Genomic DNA, 15,394 nt, shown 5'->3' on the forward strand with positions numbered 1-15,394 from the left:
TTATCCATCCAGTGCACAAATATAGCGGGGTGATTAATTACCCACGTTCATACTCCCATCGTCGTTTGCGAAGGTTCGGTTCATTTCGCCGCCAGAGTACCCAGCCATACCAGCGGAGGACGACCTATGCTGTGTGATGGGTTCTTCCTCTGCACTCAAGTCCTTCGTCGTAGACCTCATGGCCGACGACTTCAAGCTCCTAGTCGACCGGCTGTTCCAAGCGACCATCAATGGCTTTTGCTCCGTCGAGTTGGCAGACCTCTTCTTCCAACAGCCCACCACGACGCCCGCTATGCGGGACGGTGTGCTCAGGCTCCTCTTGGCCTGTGAAGCGCTCAGGTATACAGTCCATGGCACGGTAATGAAAGACACCGCACTCTAATGGAGCTATCCACTGAGTGAAACGAGAGAGAAAGGAGGCAGGAATCTGAGGAGTCGTCGTGAACGGTCCCCGCAGGTGACGAATAAACAACGTGGAGCGCATTGACTTTTTTTTTCTTTAGGAAGTTGAAAACAAGATGGACGTAACAAGCGGTGGTGACTTTAGCCCCCTACCGCTAAAAAAAGGAGAAAGTTGTGCGAAATTGCCCGGAAATTTTTTTTCGCGCAGTTCGTGGAGCTCTATTTTCTGAATACCACGGCGCCTTTATTTCAATTCAATGGAGCTCTTCTATTTCTCAAATTACGTAAAAGATGGGTTGAAGAAGGCTTCACTGTACGGTCTTGGTGTCTTGCAAAAAGGCGTTTTGCAGGGCTAGACCCTTTATGAAAAAGGGAATACTAAGAAAAAATACATAAAGCTTGCAAAAACAGGCACATGTATAGCGGCTACTTTTACGCAGCTCCTAAAACAGTTAGTAGGCCGTCTTCGTATGGTAGACTTACGAGCAGCCGCAAGGTCCTCCGGGCGATGCAAAGAATAGTCGTCTTCCGACTCATCAGATGGGAATACGTCACTCTCCGCTTCCGGGCAAGACTCTACAGAGCTGTGTTCCAAGGAGGAGCCGTCAAAATAATTTACGCGCGCTTTCATTTCCTCGGTTCGAGGAGGCAGCCATGCTTTATGCGAGGGGTGTCAGAGGCGGCAATATGATGAAAGACATAACATGGATAAGTGTGGCCGTCTTGTGTCAGGAATCGCAACTAGATGCCATAGGACGAGTGTAGCGTTGGTAGGTTCACTGTGATAATTTTGTTCGTGACGACTATAGTCTTCGTTGGTTATATTGGTGCAAAATTTCATGACGACTATACTCGTCAACGGTAGGTAAAGGGTTTCAACCTCCTTCGCGTTCTTTTTCGTCGCCATGCAACTTTACTAACCCAGCCAACTTGCGGTACTTGTCTGATTAAGGACTATAGATGTTTCTGCTGATATTAACGAATACTCTAATTGCGCATTTGTGCATAATTTTGAGGGAAGGAGAGCGGCAGTTTCAAGATATTGGAGCGGTTAGCCTAGTGAGAGGCTGGCTAACTCAACACATATGGTACACCCACAGAAAATGCACTGATGTGACAGTTATTTGCACACCTCCATTGAGTACTGCATCCCGTAGTAATGGTATAAATGTCTTATAGGGTTCATTGTGGCTCATCTACTCTGCTGAAGAAGACTTTGATCATTTTATACGCATTTGCAGACGCTTTATAACTTCAAGGGCTGTCTTAAGCAAAACTGTCGGCATTCGGCGCGCTGTGGAGAGCACCAAAAGCAAACAGCCTAAACGGAGTGCTTCTCGTTAGGTCGCTTGATGGTTAATGATCATATCCAACCACTTTGAGTACATTTTACATTTTTCAGATGCAAGAATAAAATAACTTTTCCTTTCTGCCGGAATTACTAATATGAACTACCATTCGATTTCTTCGCTGGTCTGATTCCGCACGTAAACGATGCTACCAACTTCAATGTTGGGCCTTCTCGATGACCGTAATTTATCTTCTTTAGTGGAAAAGTCGGCTGCGTATTTAGTTCAAGCGTATCATAGGTCATGTGGATTTACTTTCACTTTTGATTACCGTTAATGGCAAGCTTCCGCTTCCTCGTCTATGTTATAGAGCCCATACATTTTTCTTTAGCGCTCAACGGTAGCCTTATCTATGCATCTATGCATTACGAGTGATAGATGCGCTTTCGTCATATTTAAAACTAGACTTCTGAGGAGATAACCTGCATTTTCTTTATCATAAAAGAAAACTGCCCTTTTGGATTGTACGTGAGCAAAATGTTTCACTGAAGATCTCCGAAAAATTAACATGTTAAAATACTGCGTCCACAAAAAAAGCAGGCCTTTAACATCTGGTACCGGGTTTTGTGCCACACTACCATTCATTACTGCTGTTACTACATCGAACACGCCGATAATGACATCCAGGAACGTCTGAAATCGTAGTACGAAATGCTCGAATGGTACTCAGGAAGGCTCATTCTAATATGCTCTTCTTGCTTTTCATTTGAATGCATTTGAGATTCGCAAATATTGGCAAGAGCTGCAGAGTTGGCGCTTAGTGCCAATTAACTCGTATTAACAGCTTGTCTATTTATTACTAATTACCTACAGCGCCAACAGGGCATTATTCCAGCTGTCACTTGACACATAGTGGAATTGATCACACAAAAACACGATGCATAAAGCAAATGAAAGCAAACAAACAAAAACCGACACAAGAAAAATTGTGGAGCGGCAAAGTTGCACTCCGAAAGCAACGCACGTAGGCATGGTCTCGGAATCGCAATCAATTAATAACTGTTTTAGGCACATCGTTCCACCGAGATATTCATGAGGGGGGGGGGGGGGGGGAACTGACTATTTACACACATTGCTGCGCTACTGTATTTCATGCACCTTCCAAGCATGTTCACTACAAAACAATATGTGGAGGAAAAATGCAGTTCTTTTTTTTTTTTTTTTTTGCGCCGCCTTCTTTTCAAAGTACGTTTTGCACAAAACAAGTAATTTTCCCTGAGTCGCCGTTCCCTCAATAGGGGCCGTTCATTCAATAGGAGCCAGCCTGAGGTAACTTTTATTCTTTGTTCTGCTTTCTAAGGTTCACAGAAGCCTACTCGTATTTAGTTCATTGAGTGCACTCGTGAGCGCTGCAAGCAACAATCCGTAAAAATGATATTCGAAACCGCTTGTTCACTTAAAATGTGCCTGCGTCGCCCAGGTATCTGGTGGTCGCAAACACTGAGCTGGGTGACCTCGACGAGCGGGTCAACCCACGGCCTAAATTTCGATTCGAGTACCTTTACGTCGGCCTCTAAAGAAGCAGTGCGCTCCGTACAAGCCAAGGAACGTCGTTAAGGGCGGCCTTGCCACAGTCTAAAGTTACTTGAATTTATCTGTGTACAGTTATAAAGCAAAAGTATTGTAAATTGGGCGAGTTGGCACGGTAACATGATATGGAATTGTAGCGCGAATTGACACAGACAAAGACTGGAAGCAGACAGGACGAGCGCTAACCCTCAAGTAAATTTTTTTATTTAAACTATCAAAATATATTATTATCATTGTCGTCGTCATTATCAGCCTGGCTACGCCCACTGCAGGGCAGAGACCTTTCCCATACTTCTCCAACTACCCCTGTCATGTCCTAATTGTGGCCATGTTGCCCCTGCAAACTTCTTAATCTCATCCGCCCACCTAACTTTCTGCCGCCTCCTGCTACGCTTCCCTTCTCTTGGAATCCAGTCCATAACCCTCAATGACCATCAGTTATCTTCCCTCCTCATTACATGCCTTTTCTATGCTCTTTATTTCAACTAATATGTCATTAACTCGCGTTTGTTCCCTCACCCAGTCTGCTCTGTTCTTATCCCTTAACGTTACACTCATCATTCTTCTTTCCATAGCTCGTTGTGTCGTCCTCAAGTTGAACCCTTTTCGTAAGCCTCCAGGTTTCTGCCCCCTAGGTAAGTATTGGAAAGACACAACTGTTATACACTTTTCTCTTGAGAGATAATGGCAACCTGCTGTTCATGATCTGAGAATGCCTGCCAAACGCGCCCCAACCCATTCTTATTCTTCCGATTGTTTCAGTGTCATGACCCGGATCCGCGATCAAGCGTCATATCTATTGGCTACATTCCGTAAACCATGGGACAACCTATGTGCATAGGGCACCACAGCAAACATTTCCTTTTTCTGTTTTTCTTGTTTTATAGTGGGGCTTTTTACTCATTTCATAAACTTTTCGCACGTTAATGATAACAAATGCAGAGGATATGATAGGTATGACGTCAATACAGTTTTCTCGGCCCCCCGAAAATTTTCTGTCATCTGTCCTATGATAAATGGCAAACTTGAACAGGGTGGCAAAAAAAAAGAAGAAAAAAAATGATTGCGGCGTTGTACATGTGTCCCCTTTTGTGCCTTGTAACACTGGTATAGTTTGCCAAATTCCGCTTAAGTGCGGGAAAACACACATAGTTCAGAGCGGCAGGTGTATTAATATTAGAGTACAAGAACGCAAACAATCATCTAATAACCATAATGCTTCACATCCAGCGTCGTATTGTTTCAATTGCGGTTGTAAAACTTTGTTCGAAAACACAAAAATTACTTCAAGACATGAATGCCAAACCACAAGGAAAATAATCGAGGCGTTTTACATCAAGAGATTGGAAGGGACTTGCGTTAGCCACGCTTTAGCCCCGCTTTACTTTAGCCGCGCATCCTTGCCTCTGTTAGAATGCGAATTTGAATATCTTCAGAGAACGTGTGTTAATCTCAAATAGTGGCTTTTTGTTATTTGCGTTTTGGCTTCCCTACCTCCGGATATGCTTAGCTGATGTCTTCAGACTTTGTCATGGTCATATGCTGCGGTATTTGCAATCACTTATATATATATATATATATATATATATATATTTTTTTTTTTTTTTTTTTTGATAGCTTAAACTTAATAAAAAAAAACTTCAGTTGAGAGTGAGCGCTCGTCCTCTCGGCTTCTAGTCTTTGGCTGTGTCAATTAGCGCTGCAATTCAATATCATGTTACAGTTATAAATGTCGGTACCTATTTGTCATCCGCTGCAATCTGTTAATCGTTTAATGATTAAATGACAACATGTGAAAGCTCATTAAAGCAATAAGCAACTTTTGCAAACGTACGTGCAAGGTCACTCGAATAAACGAGCACGCACGTGGGCACGAACACTACACATTATTTCATTTCTGAGGTCGTACGTGCCCCTAAAAGCATAACCAATAAAAGCTCGAAAGTCAATAAGGTAAATTCGCTGCAAGTCACTTAGCTGTCATAAACACCATCATAGCGTTTTAAAGCAAGCATTAAAGCAACCTTTTGCACGTGCTTCGGTCTATTAGACGTATTTTCTACGCAACAGCAGCATGGCTCGAGACGATCTGATCCCGACATACCCTGCCACTGAAACGCTGATAGGGCACATATTCGCCACATTTCACGGATGCAGTAGAACTATCTTGCATGTCTGCCAGAACGACGACGGCAGGCATCATCCTCGACCTTTAACACTTGGAGATGCACCCTGTCATTAGGTTTCACAGCCTTAGCAGGCTCATCATCAGCCTTATGGTGTCCACGGAATGAAGTGTGCCATTACGTGTGTCACGAAAGAAGGTTGGCCTGCCTACTTGTAAATAGAAACAAGCAACTCTGAATTGCTTACACGTTTCCAGTTTTTGCCCGGTCTGCAAATGCGCTGATGGTTATTACATTTCGACCACCTTCACCAGTGCATTATAGTTCTCCCATCAAAATTAATGAACACGAAATAGAGAGTTCATCGTCACGACATGGACGGCTGCGGAAGCTATTGTTCTACGAAGAACCGCTGATCACATTACTCAACAACCGACTAATTGGCGGGCAACGTTCTTATTGTGAACTATTTGCTGCGGCGCCTGTGAACAACTCGTGTAACAGATACAAAATAACGGACCACCACATGATGGCGAAAGGATACAACATTTTGTTTCAGTGGCTGCTGAATCATTGTGGTATCTCTAGCAACGATCGCGCCGACGAAGCTGCTGGAAAAACACATGATAATGAACGAACTTTGTTTCCACAACTCCATCATTAACTGACGCATCCCAACACCTACGCACATGAGCATATGATACGACATTGCACAAGTGGCACTCACCTGGTTTCACTCACCACCATTTGCACATAGTCGACCCTTCTTTGCGACTGCACCTGTTAACTGGTTTTTTCCGAAGCGAAAAGGCACTGCTCGGTCACTTGCGCCGGGACATTGCTTTTGCCGAAGCATACATATTCTTTATAATGATCATTACCACCGATTGTAATGCTCGTGGTTTCGAGGAGTCTGTGGAACACGTTCTGCGCTACCGCTCTTCCTTTGCAGTTTGACAGAAGTCCTTCCTCGTTGAACAAGATTGTGACGATGGTCTCGCATGTCACAGCTGCAAAAGGCCGCAAAAGGACGGCTGCAATTTCTGAAAGCAATTGGACTGACAGTCCGTTTGTGCCTTACCTCAGCGACCACAGCGTGTCCACACGCTTGACTTTCTCACCTTCCCTCAATATTTTCCTCCCGTCCTCCCGTTGCAGGCTAGGTAACCAAGCTAAGTCCTGGTTAAGCTCCCATCCTCCAGTTTATAATTCTTGTCTCTCTCTCTCTCTCTCTCTCTGGCTAAGTGCTGAGACCGTTATAAGGTCTGGGCGTTATGCATCCAGCCGAAAAAAAAATCGAGATGCATTTACTGAAGAGTGTGCAAAACGCAACGCAGGAGACGACTGGGTACTTAAACGTCTGCAATTTGAAACGTGGGGCATGTATTCCAATGTTTCTTCCTCCATTTAATGCACTGGGCAGAGCATCGGCGCCAAGCGCTTTATTTCGGGAATCACGGCCACATTTGAAGCGTCCAAACCACAGCTTCAGTTCTGTTGAAGGCATTCTGGCTCATCCGAATAGTCAGCGGTGACAAATCTCACAGCTGAGTGTAAAATGAAACTACGCATCCGCTGTCATGCAGCATTGGCGACGCTTCCCTTTTTTTGTGTTCTTCAGTTTCTAACGGGATGCAGAAATAGCAAAAGAAGCGATTTCGTTCAGGCAGCTCAAAGAACTCTCTCTCTCTCTCTCTCTCTCTCTACATATATATATATATATATATATATATATATATATATATATATATATATATATATATATAAAGAAAAATATAACGGGCCTTCTTAACCTGATGAGCTGATGAAGAAGGCCCGTTATATTTTTCTTTTCACTGCGATGGCCTTTCCTCTCAAATGTCTCGATACGCGCAACTTGTTGACAATGCTTCCATAAAAGGAAATAACCATTGTAATCGTTGTGCCATACATAAGGCGCCAGTGACGGAACGACTAAGCTCAAATGTGACAACGTGGGCAACAAAATTAACACTGAGTGCGAACTGGGCGACTACACAGCGCTCTTGAAGATAAGTTCATTTGAATTTAGAACATATACATACCTCCGCACGCGTGTTTGTGCTCTCGTCCATGGTTGGATTTGTTAGCAGTTGTTAATCCTATTGACATATGCACTTATTTATCCTTTACTAGGGGACCGCATTTCATCCGCTAATAACATAACGTTATCACTCAGCGCAAGACGCCCCTCCATAATTTGGAGCTTACTCGAAAGTTATCGTTGACTCTATCCGTTGCGTCTGCTGTCACCGAACCTTGAGTAATCTGATTGCATGAGCGACGCGAATTGTGTATATATAGTATGTTCTGGAAGGCCTGCGGGCACAAGCGATTACGCTGGAACCTTCGCCGAGTCATCTATATTCGACGATTGCCGACTGCGCTCGCACCTATCGATGTGCTCGACTGTTACTAGCGTTTTCTGGGCGCATGTTTGCACAATAAAAAGTTAGTTTCATGATTCACAGTTTCCCTGCTGTGTTCTTCTTCGTAACTACAACCTGGCACTGTACGCTTACACGACAGTGACCATACTTACTTTGTTTAGCGCAAAACAACGGACACAAGAAAGGCGAAAGGACAAGGCGCTAAACAAAGTAGTCGTGCTGTTTTGCGCTAAACTAAGTAATTATGGATTCGCACCAATTAGCCCGCCAACGCATTGTGCTGAACTAACCATACTGCGGGCCAAGCAATTCGACAGCGAAGTCAGGGTTATGGAACAGCGCATTCCTTTCTTTAGGCTTTACTAATAATTTGGGATTGCTGTTGCGATTTCAAGAGTATCCTCAGACTGCACAACTATCATTCTGGCATGTCAGATTTCAGAAAGTAATATATACATATATTCGTAAAAGAAACAGAGATACAATGTTCTCAAATTTAAACTATCAGCCATTTAATAAACACGCTATGCTAGATTCGTACATGAACTTTCCACAGGTAGTTTATGCGCTTTGGAAAACACAATTTTAGCTACCAACTATGGCTAAGGAGAACGTAAGAAAGCTTTGTTAATTACTTTAGGTTTCGTGATTATAGCATATAATTATATTTAACATATGAAGAACATAGTATTCGAAGACAACTCCATCTTATTAAACATTTCCAAAGTGTTAACGTTCCTGGAACGATCAGTATACGTTAATTTCACTTTCAGAGAGGACAGTCAAGATAAAAGCATGAGACCATCTTGTGAACAGCTGATTGCGAGGAAAGCGGGAAGCCAGTCTTCTTCTACCCATCCGATATGTGGAACGCAGTTATCATCGCCCAGATTCTAGACTAGCGTGCTATACAGAATGTGCTATGTCACGTGTGAAGGGGTGTTCATGATTTTGTGCCGGGCCTCCCGCCTCTACGGAACTTATCGTTTCAGCGCTCAAATTTTTTGATATCTCAGAACGCAAATGCTTCAGAAGTGTCAAATAAACGGAGTAGTCCTCGAATGCTATTGTCATAATGTTTCGAATAAGAACGCACAAAATGACCACGAAATTAAAAAAAAAATATCGCGCAGAAATTTCTCTGGTAGTTGTCTAAGTACGCGTAAGCATTGGGCCACACGCTCATCTCCACGGAGCCCGGTGCTGTTATCAGTGTCATGAAACCTAATCCGACTAATATAAACCCTTATCAACCCTTATTTGTGGTTATCAACCTTATCGGACAAGATCCGACATACGGAATTGCTTGCGCATTTAAAAAAAAAGATTGCTAATATCTTCACGGTAAATGTGTATTTTCAGGCTCGTACGCGAAGTTGTGACCACAAAAGCGCATAAGCCACCTGTGCAAACACCATTTGACTAGCTACCATAGCCTTTTCATTAAAGTTACTGATAGTGTTTCTGAAACCTGCGTACCAGTACGAGTATAGTAACAGTTACGCACGCGCAACACCTAGAGGCAGGACAGCGAAAACACAAGAGGAAAGCGAAGCAGGCGTCCATAGTGCGCGACGAGCATGTAATAAAGAAACATGGAAGATATGTTCGTCAAAAATACTTTATTTTCGGTTCACAGATGTCGAAACAGTGGTGTTAATTCTGTTACTCGAATGCCAGTAAGTGATCACGAGAAAGAAAATATTCAGAGCTGCAGAAGCTCCGAGCGTGGCATTTGTGGTTATTCAGTTTTTTTTTTCTTACTTTTTCGTGCAGAAGGCCTGTTTAAAAAATGTCATTATGACCATCAGCAGCTAAAGGACAACACATTACATATATCGAGTTTGCACGTAGAACAAACCCTGTGTGTTGGACAAAAAGGGAGACGCATGCACAACACCGAGTCATATTTTAACGCTTTACAAAAGTCCCCCTCGACCAACATTAGGCGAAAAAAAACTATTCCTGCACTAGCCATCACGCCTCGGACGCGTCGAGTCCGCCCGTGGGTGGTATCAAAAAGTTTAGACAATGAAAAAACGCAGCGCTCTTGGCAAAGAATATTATCAACTGCATGTGCAACAAAAAGCAATATACAAAGTTATCTACCATTTCACCTTGGTGGTTGAATCCGCGCAGTAATGATGCTCGAAGCCATGAACGTGATAGGTACGTGTGCTTTTGAAATGCTAGCGCAGAAATCTAATTTCGGTGGGATAACAGAAGTGTCTTATGTACAAGGTTCAGACATGGCGCGAGCGGTTCCTGCGCTTCATAAACTAAAAAAAAAATATAAGTTGCGCGGAAGGTGCACACTGAGGTAGTTTGCTGAGAAGGCTGTCTGAATAGCCACCACGAAGTACTAATATTTAAAAATGTAATTATTGGGGGGAGCAGCGACATCAACAACTTCGAAAGGACTTGGCGAGTATTTCTTTTTCAATTTCGCTTAGATATCTGCTCCTCGTGACATACTCTCAACTTCACTCCCACACAGAATGTTGAACGCAGACGCTGACGTAAAACGATTTACCTTACGAAGACGAAAATATGCATATTGTAGTGGTCGTTGGCCCGTTTTCCAGCTTTTTCAAAATCAGTGAATTATTTGGGCATCCTCAATGTGCAGTTTACAGCCCCCAAAATCTTCCGCAATAAGAAAACTGTGACAAACCTGCTACAGTAGACGGCATAGCTGTATAATTTTCAAGTGAACGGCACTAAATCTCCTGCTCAGAAAACATTTCTACCAAGATTTGATTCGTTCCCTTGCCTGTTTCTTTCTTTTCTTTTTTCTTTCCATATTTCTTTTTTTTTTTTTTTTTTTTGCAGCGGACCTAAATTCACACTGCCACTGTCATCCCATGGTTAAATACGAAGGTTTTTTTGTATACAGTTCGAACGCCTCCATGCATTCCTTAGTTTAAGTTACAGGAATTCGCTTACATAGTCCAAATTTGTACATTGGTTTCGTTTCGGGCGTCTGCGCCTTGTATATACTGCAAAATCTTCTTCGTAAAACAGTTGCTTGATTGATGCGTTGAGTAACTGGTTGACTGTCAACACGAAATCACTACATTCAGTTCAGGAGCTGTCAGCAAAAAAGAACTGCTTCCGTCCTCGTAATGTAAAGTCGTTCTGGAATAAATCTAAAATAAGTGCTACGGGAGATGGTCACGCGATTATGTGGCTTCTAGGCTCCGTTCGTCTTCCTGAACACTATGGGTGTGTCATCTCATATAAGACAAAGTGACATGTATTAAGATACATAGTTAACGCCCCGAAACTTAACATCGTTTGGCACACGAAGATAAGTGAGTGTGTCGGAAAGTCGTTTCTTGTCCTTACTGCTATTAGCCTGAGGCCACGAGGCTAATAACTGTGTCGTGGCGGTCATTTAAACAAAATGGAACGCTACAGTAACACAATGGCGCTTGCAAAGGTATTGTGACAAGTATTTATCATACAAAGATCACCGAACGAATGCTGAACACACTTGATTGGTCCCATGAGGAATGCTAGTGTTTGTAATGAATCTTCTATAAATGGCTATTTGAATTGCTGTAATATGGTAAGAAAATAACAGGCAAAGAGAAATTATGAAAGATGCATTAGTAAGCTGGTGGCGAAAAGTTTCAAACTGACAACGTGTGTGCCGTCCTTTATTAGGACACTTATTTAGCGGCGCATGTTAATAGGATTGTGCCTTATCTTGTTATCAATGGGGTTAAAATTGATCTACCTAAAGAAAAGAGGCAATGACTCACTTATCAATTCTTTTGCCTCAGCAAGAGGAAGAAAAGGCCCCCTTCGTCAAGATCTAATTGCCATATTATCCGTCAAAAAAGCTAGGATGGAATAATGTTAAAAGCACTTGTAGTGGCTTTCTTGACGACGTAAAACACCGTCAATTACAACAAATATCTGGGGCATATTTGGCCCTAGATATTTGACCTACTGAAGCTGCCAGCCGCAGAAGATATTTTTGGTACAGAACACCAAAATTTTTCTTAGCACACGGTGTGAACAGCAACTCCTACAAGAATCAATGATAACTAATTCATGATAAATCCGCGAGCAATATGGTAGCAGAAACCCGATAAAAACCCTAAACTTCGAACAAAAGATCAAGTAGGAAAAATGGCAAAGACAAATAAGAAACAGCCCCGATAAAGAGGGAAGGTCCCAATTCTTCATCGACACCTTTTAATGTCGGACCTGCGAACCACTCCAAAGTCGATAACGCTGCAGATGACCGCGCTGTAAAGATGAGTGTTATACCAGTAGTCTCCTGAAATACGACTAATACTGAAAACTCTGTCCGCTTTCTTTTCTGTTTTAAATCAAATAATTCAGAAACTACCGCAAGCGGCTTCACTTGATAACGAGACAAAGTTAACATGAGTTGTAGCCTACGACATTTAATGTTATCGCATGTGACCTCAGAAATACGTTCGTGTAAGAGCCACGACCGCTGTAACACTCTTATTTGTATCATTATTCATAATTCTCTGCCCTCCAACATACGAAAAACTAGCAGAGAACAAAAATGTGAACGACATGCACAGCGATTCTTTCAGCACGGAGAAAAAAGCACTCGATACCGCTCCTGACGGCACAAGGACAAGAATACACTTATCATTGTTTAGAATATGCACAGATATAAGCACACACAAAAATTCGAGAAGATCAACAAATAATACACCGGACGAGTATTCTGCCAGGCCTGGACAATAAGGAGCATACAATCATTACCTTATTTTGCACTAAACTGCGCACCACAGACTCGGAATTATTTACACACGGGAAGGACTAAGATTAATTTGAGTGGCAGCGACTCAGAGCAACCTACTTTTTGACGGCCCCCTTGCCCTTACGGCACAACCACGACGCTCTAGGTCGCGTTACGGTCCCGTTTATTTGTTACAGCGGAGGCACACACCAGCAGTGAGATGCCCTGCGATGAAGTGGTTTTCTACAGCGCAGGCGATAAACAGACGTAGACACGCCCTAAATATTCCACCAAATTTGGGGCACGCTGAAAACACTTGAATGGTCCCACGCGGAATGTCAGTGTCATTAGGGCAACTTACCTTAAGTGTTGATTACCTTCCTGTAAATTTATTTTTAAAAGCAAATTCTAGGGTTTCACGTGCACAAACTACGATATAGTTATCAGGCACGACGTAGCAGGGGACTCCTGATTAACTTTGACCACCTGGCATTCTCGAACGCGCACCCAATGGACGGTAGATGAGCGTTATTGCATCCCGCCGCCATCAAAACGCGGCCCCCACGGTCGGGGATTGAACCCGCGACCTTGCTCTTAGCACTGCAACGTCACAGCCGCTAAGCCACCACGGCGGTTAGTTGTGAAACGACCTAATCGAAGCTCGTTTAAATCCTTTACAAAACGCCATAAATACAAGAGCATTAAACATCGTTATAGCTGTTAATGATTATCAGGCACATCAACCAGGGCCCACCGCTTCCGAAGAAAATCAATTCTTTACTGATGTACGCGCTTCTGTCTCAACTATGTGTGCTTGGCACGGTCCATGCACGTAATCGCTATTCATGTCAAGGCGCATACTACTTTCAGAGTTCTTGGTTGTTGAAAGCCGCACACTCAAGGCCGCACATGCGCGGAGAAGACAATATGCAGACCACAGGACACGCACAATCACACGTCGTTCAGAAACAGTTCGTTTGTTGGCCAAATTTCTTCCTTTTTTTCTTTTGTCCGTGCATCGCCTGCGCTGTACAAAAACAAGGTACTTGTCAAGATACCCGTCCCAACGTCCCTATGAACATCCTTTAGAAACTCTCATAAATCATTGTCGCCGCACGGCCACTAGCCGTCAGCGTGCGCGTCAGCCTTGCCATGGCGCGCATAGGCAGGTAGCACAAGGCAGGGTGGCAGTAGTGATGCACGGCGGTCCCCGTAGGCCAAACTGTTGTTTCACCATGCAGCTAGTTTGACTTAAGTGCGTTCCACACACCGCTTTATCGTCACGTCGACATAGAGTCGGGACATGTAGCGCCGGTGACAGTTATCTTCAGAAATCGTGGAATATGGCACCGAGGCCTAGCGGTCATGCGACCGAGGAACAAAGCGTATTGACCAAGCAGAAATTGACGGCCGCCCATGTATGCGAGAAAGTGAAAGCGGCTGCTAACGTTACCGTTACTCAGGTATAAACAGTGACCGCGTTGAACAAGATGCTTTCAGCGCACCTAGCCGTCAAGTAGAACAATACACATTTGCTCCTGAACACATTAAAGTAAACCCACACAACATGGCACTACTATTTCGTTTCATAGCTGAAATTGCAGCTACGTTGGTCCCAGTGTATTAGGGTTGCAAGCCTAAAGGTTAAAGTTAAAAAGGAAGCGTGAAATGCAGACAGTGTCTAACCACGATCCGAAGTTTCCATCTCTACGGATTTCTAGATGGTCTTGTTGCATCTTAACTTCAGAAATACTTTGTACATGCCTAACATGGTTCTTGTCGCCCCGCTAGAGAGTCGAGGCGCAATCAAGCTGTCTCCTTTTTCATGACGCTCAGTGGTCGTTTTCTGGTAAGAAGTACTTTTCTGACACCTTTTTATGGAGCGCTAACGCAAGACCACGTAAGGATAAGGCTTCCTACAGCTAACCTAACAGAGTATTTGTGAACAGCCAGACACAGTTATCCCCTACAATGGCTTAGCGAAGACAACCGACAGAATATATGAGCGCCAAAAATTAAGTAAATGCCATCGTGTCACAACGTCATCCTCACATAGAAAACCACATGCGGCTGCGCTGAGCCTTGGACATGGTAAAGTTTTACGAGACCACTACAAAGACAAAAGATCCAAGCGGTAGAAGCTTAGCGTTAGCTGCCTCCTACGAAGATTGTAAAAAGATGCGAACTTTGGGCCACCGCTTCGAGAAAGGTCAAAGATAAGTTGGGCGCAAAACTTGTCACTCACGCGTTACTTACAATACTAGAGGCATGTGTCCCTGTCGCATAATTCACTGTTGCCGTACCATTTCGTACGCAATCAAATATTGAACAGAGAGTGTCCTGAGTCTTATCCACTAGTTGCTGCACCGACACTCTTAAGGCACGCTGGGCAGTTCTGTTAGTTCTCGAGAACATGTCCGAAGAAATATTGGCATTTGTAGACTTGAATGGTTGTTTACGTCGTTACTGTCCGCGGTACCGGTGGAGCTGCGCTCACAAGTTCACAAAGTAGTCATCTTGGTGTTCTGACGTGTGCGAGTTGGGTCTTATCCAGTTCCTTCATTCTTTTTTTCTTCAAAATCACAGGGGCAGAGTTCAGGCAGGACGTCGTCACATGATGCGCAAAATTCCAAGTCACCGCTTATACCTGCAACGAAATAAAGCACAGGTCATTGCTACGACATTACATACCTCCTTCGGAGCACGAAAACGAGTCAGTAAACAAAACTCGTCAAAATTGACGCATTTAAGCTTCTTTACTAAGAATACGACACCCCTGGTTACTCCGAATTCATTCTTATACATCTAAATGAGAGAAAGGGGAAGAAGTTGACCACTTACAAAACC

The 15,394-nt window shown here is 43.5% G+C and overlaps 1 protein-coding gene across 1 annotated transcript in view; it reads right to left on the bottom strand.

Annotated features, from left to right (window-relative positions):
• Window positions 1-9,418: 9,418 nt before the first annotated feature.
• LOC126536530 (ankyrin repeat and BTB/POZ domain-containing protein 2) overlaps window positions 9,419-15,394 on the bottom strand; it is a 133,939-nt gene continuing 127,963 nt past the window's right edge. The window contains exon 21 of the mRNA XM_050183538.3: window positions 9,419-15,194. The gene's annotated coding sequence lies outside the window, so the exon portion shown is untranslated. The remainder of the gene's footprint in view (window positions 15,195-15,394) is intronic.

This window comes from Dermacentor andersoni, chromosome 4, assembly GCF_023375885.2.
Source record: "Dermacentor andersoni chromosome 4, qqDerAnde1_hic_scaffold, whole genome shotgun sequence".
NCBI lineage: Eukaryota > Metazoa > Arthropoda > Arachnida > Ixodida > Ixodidae > Dermacentor > Dermacentor andersoni.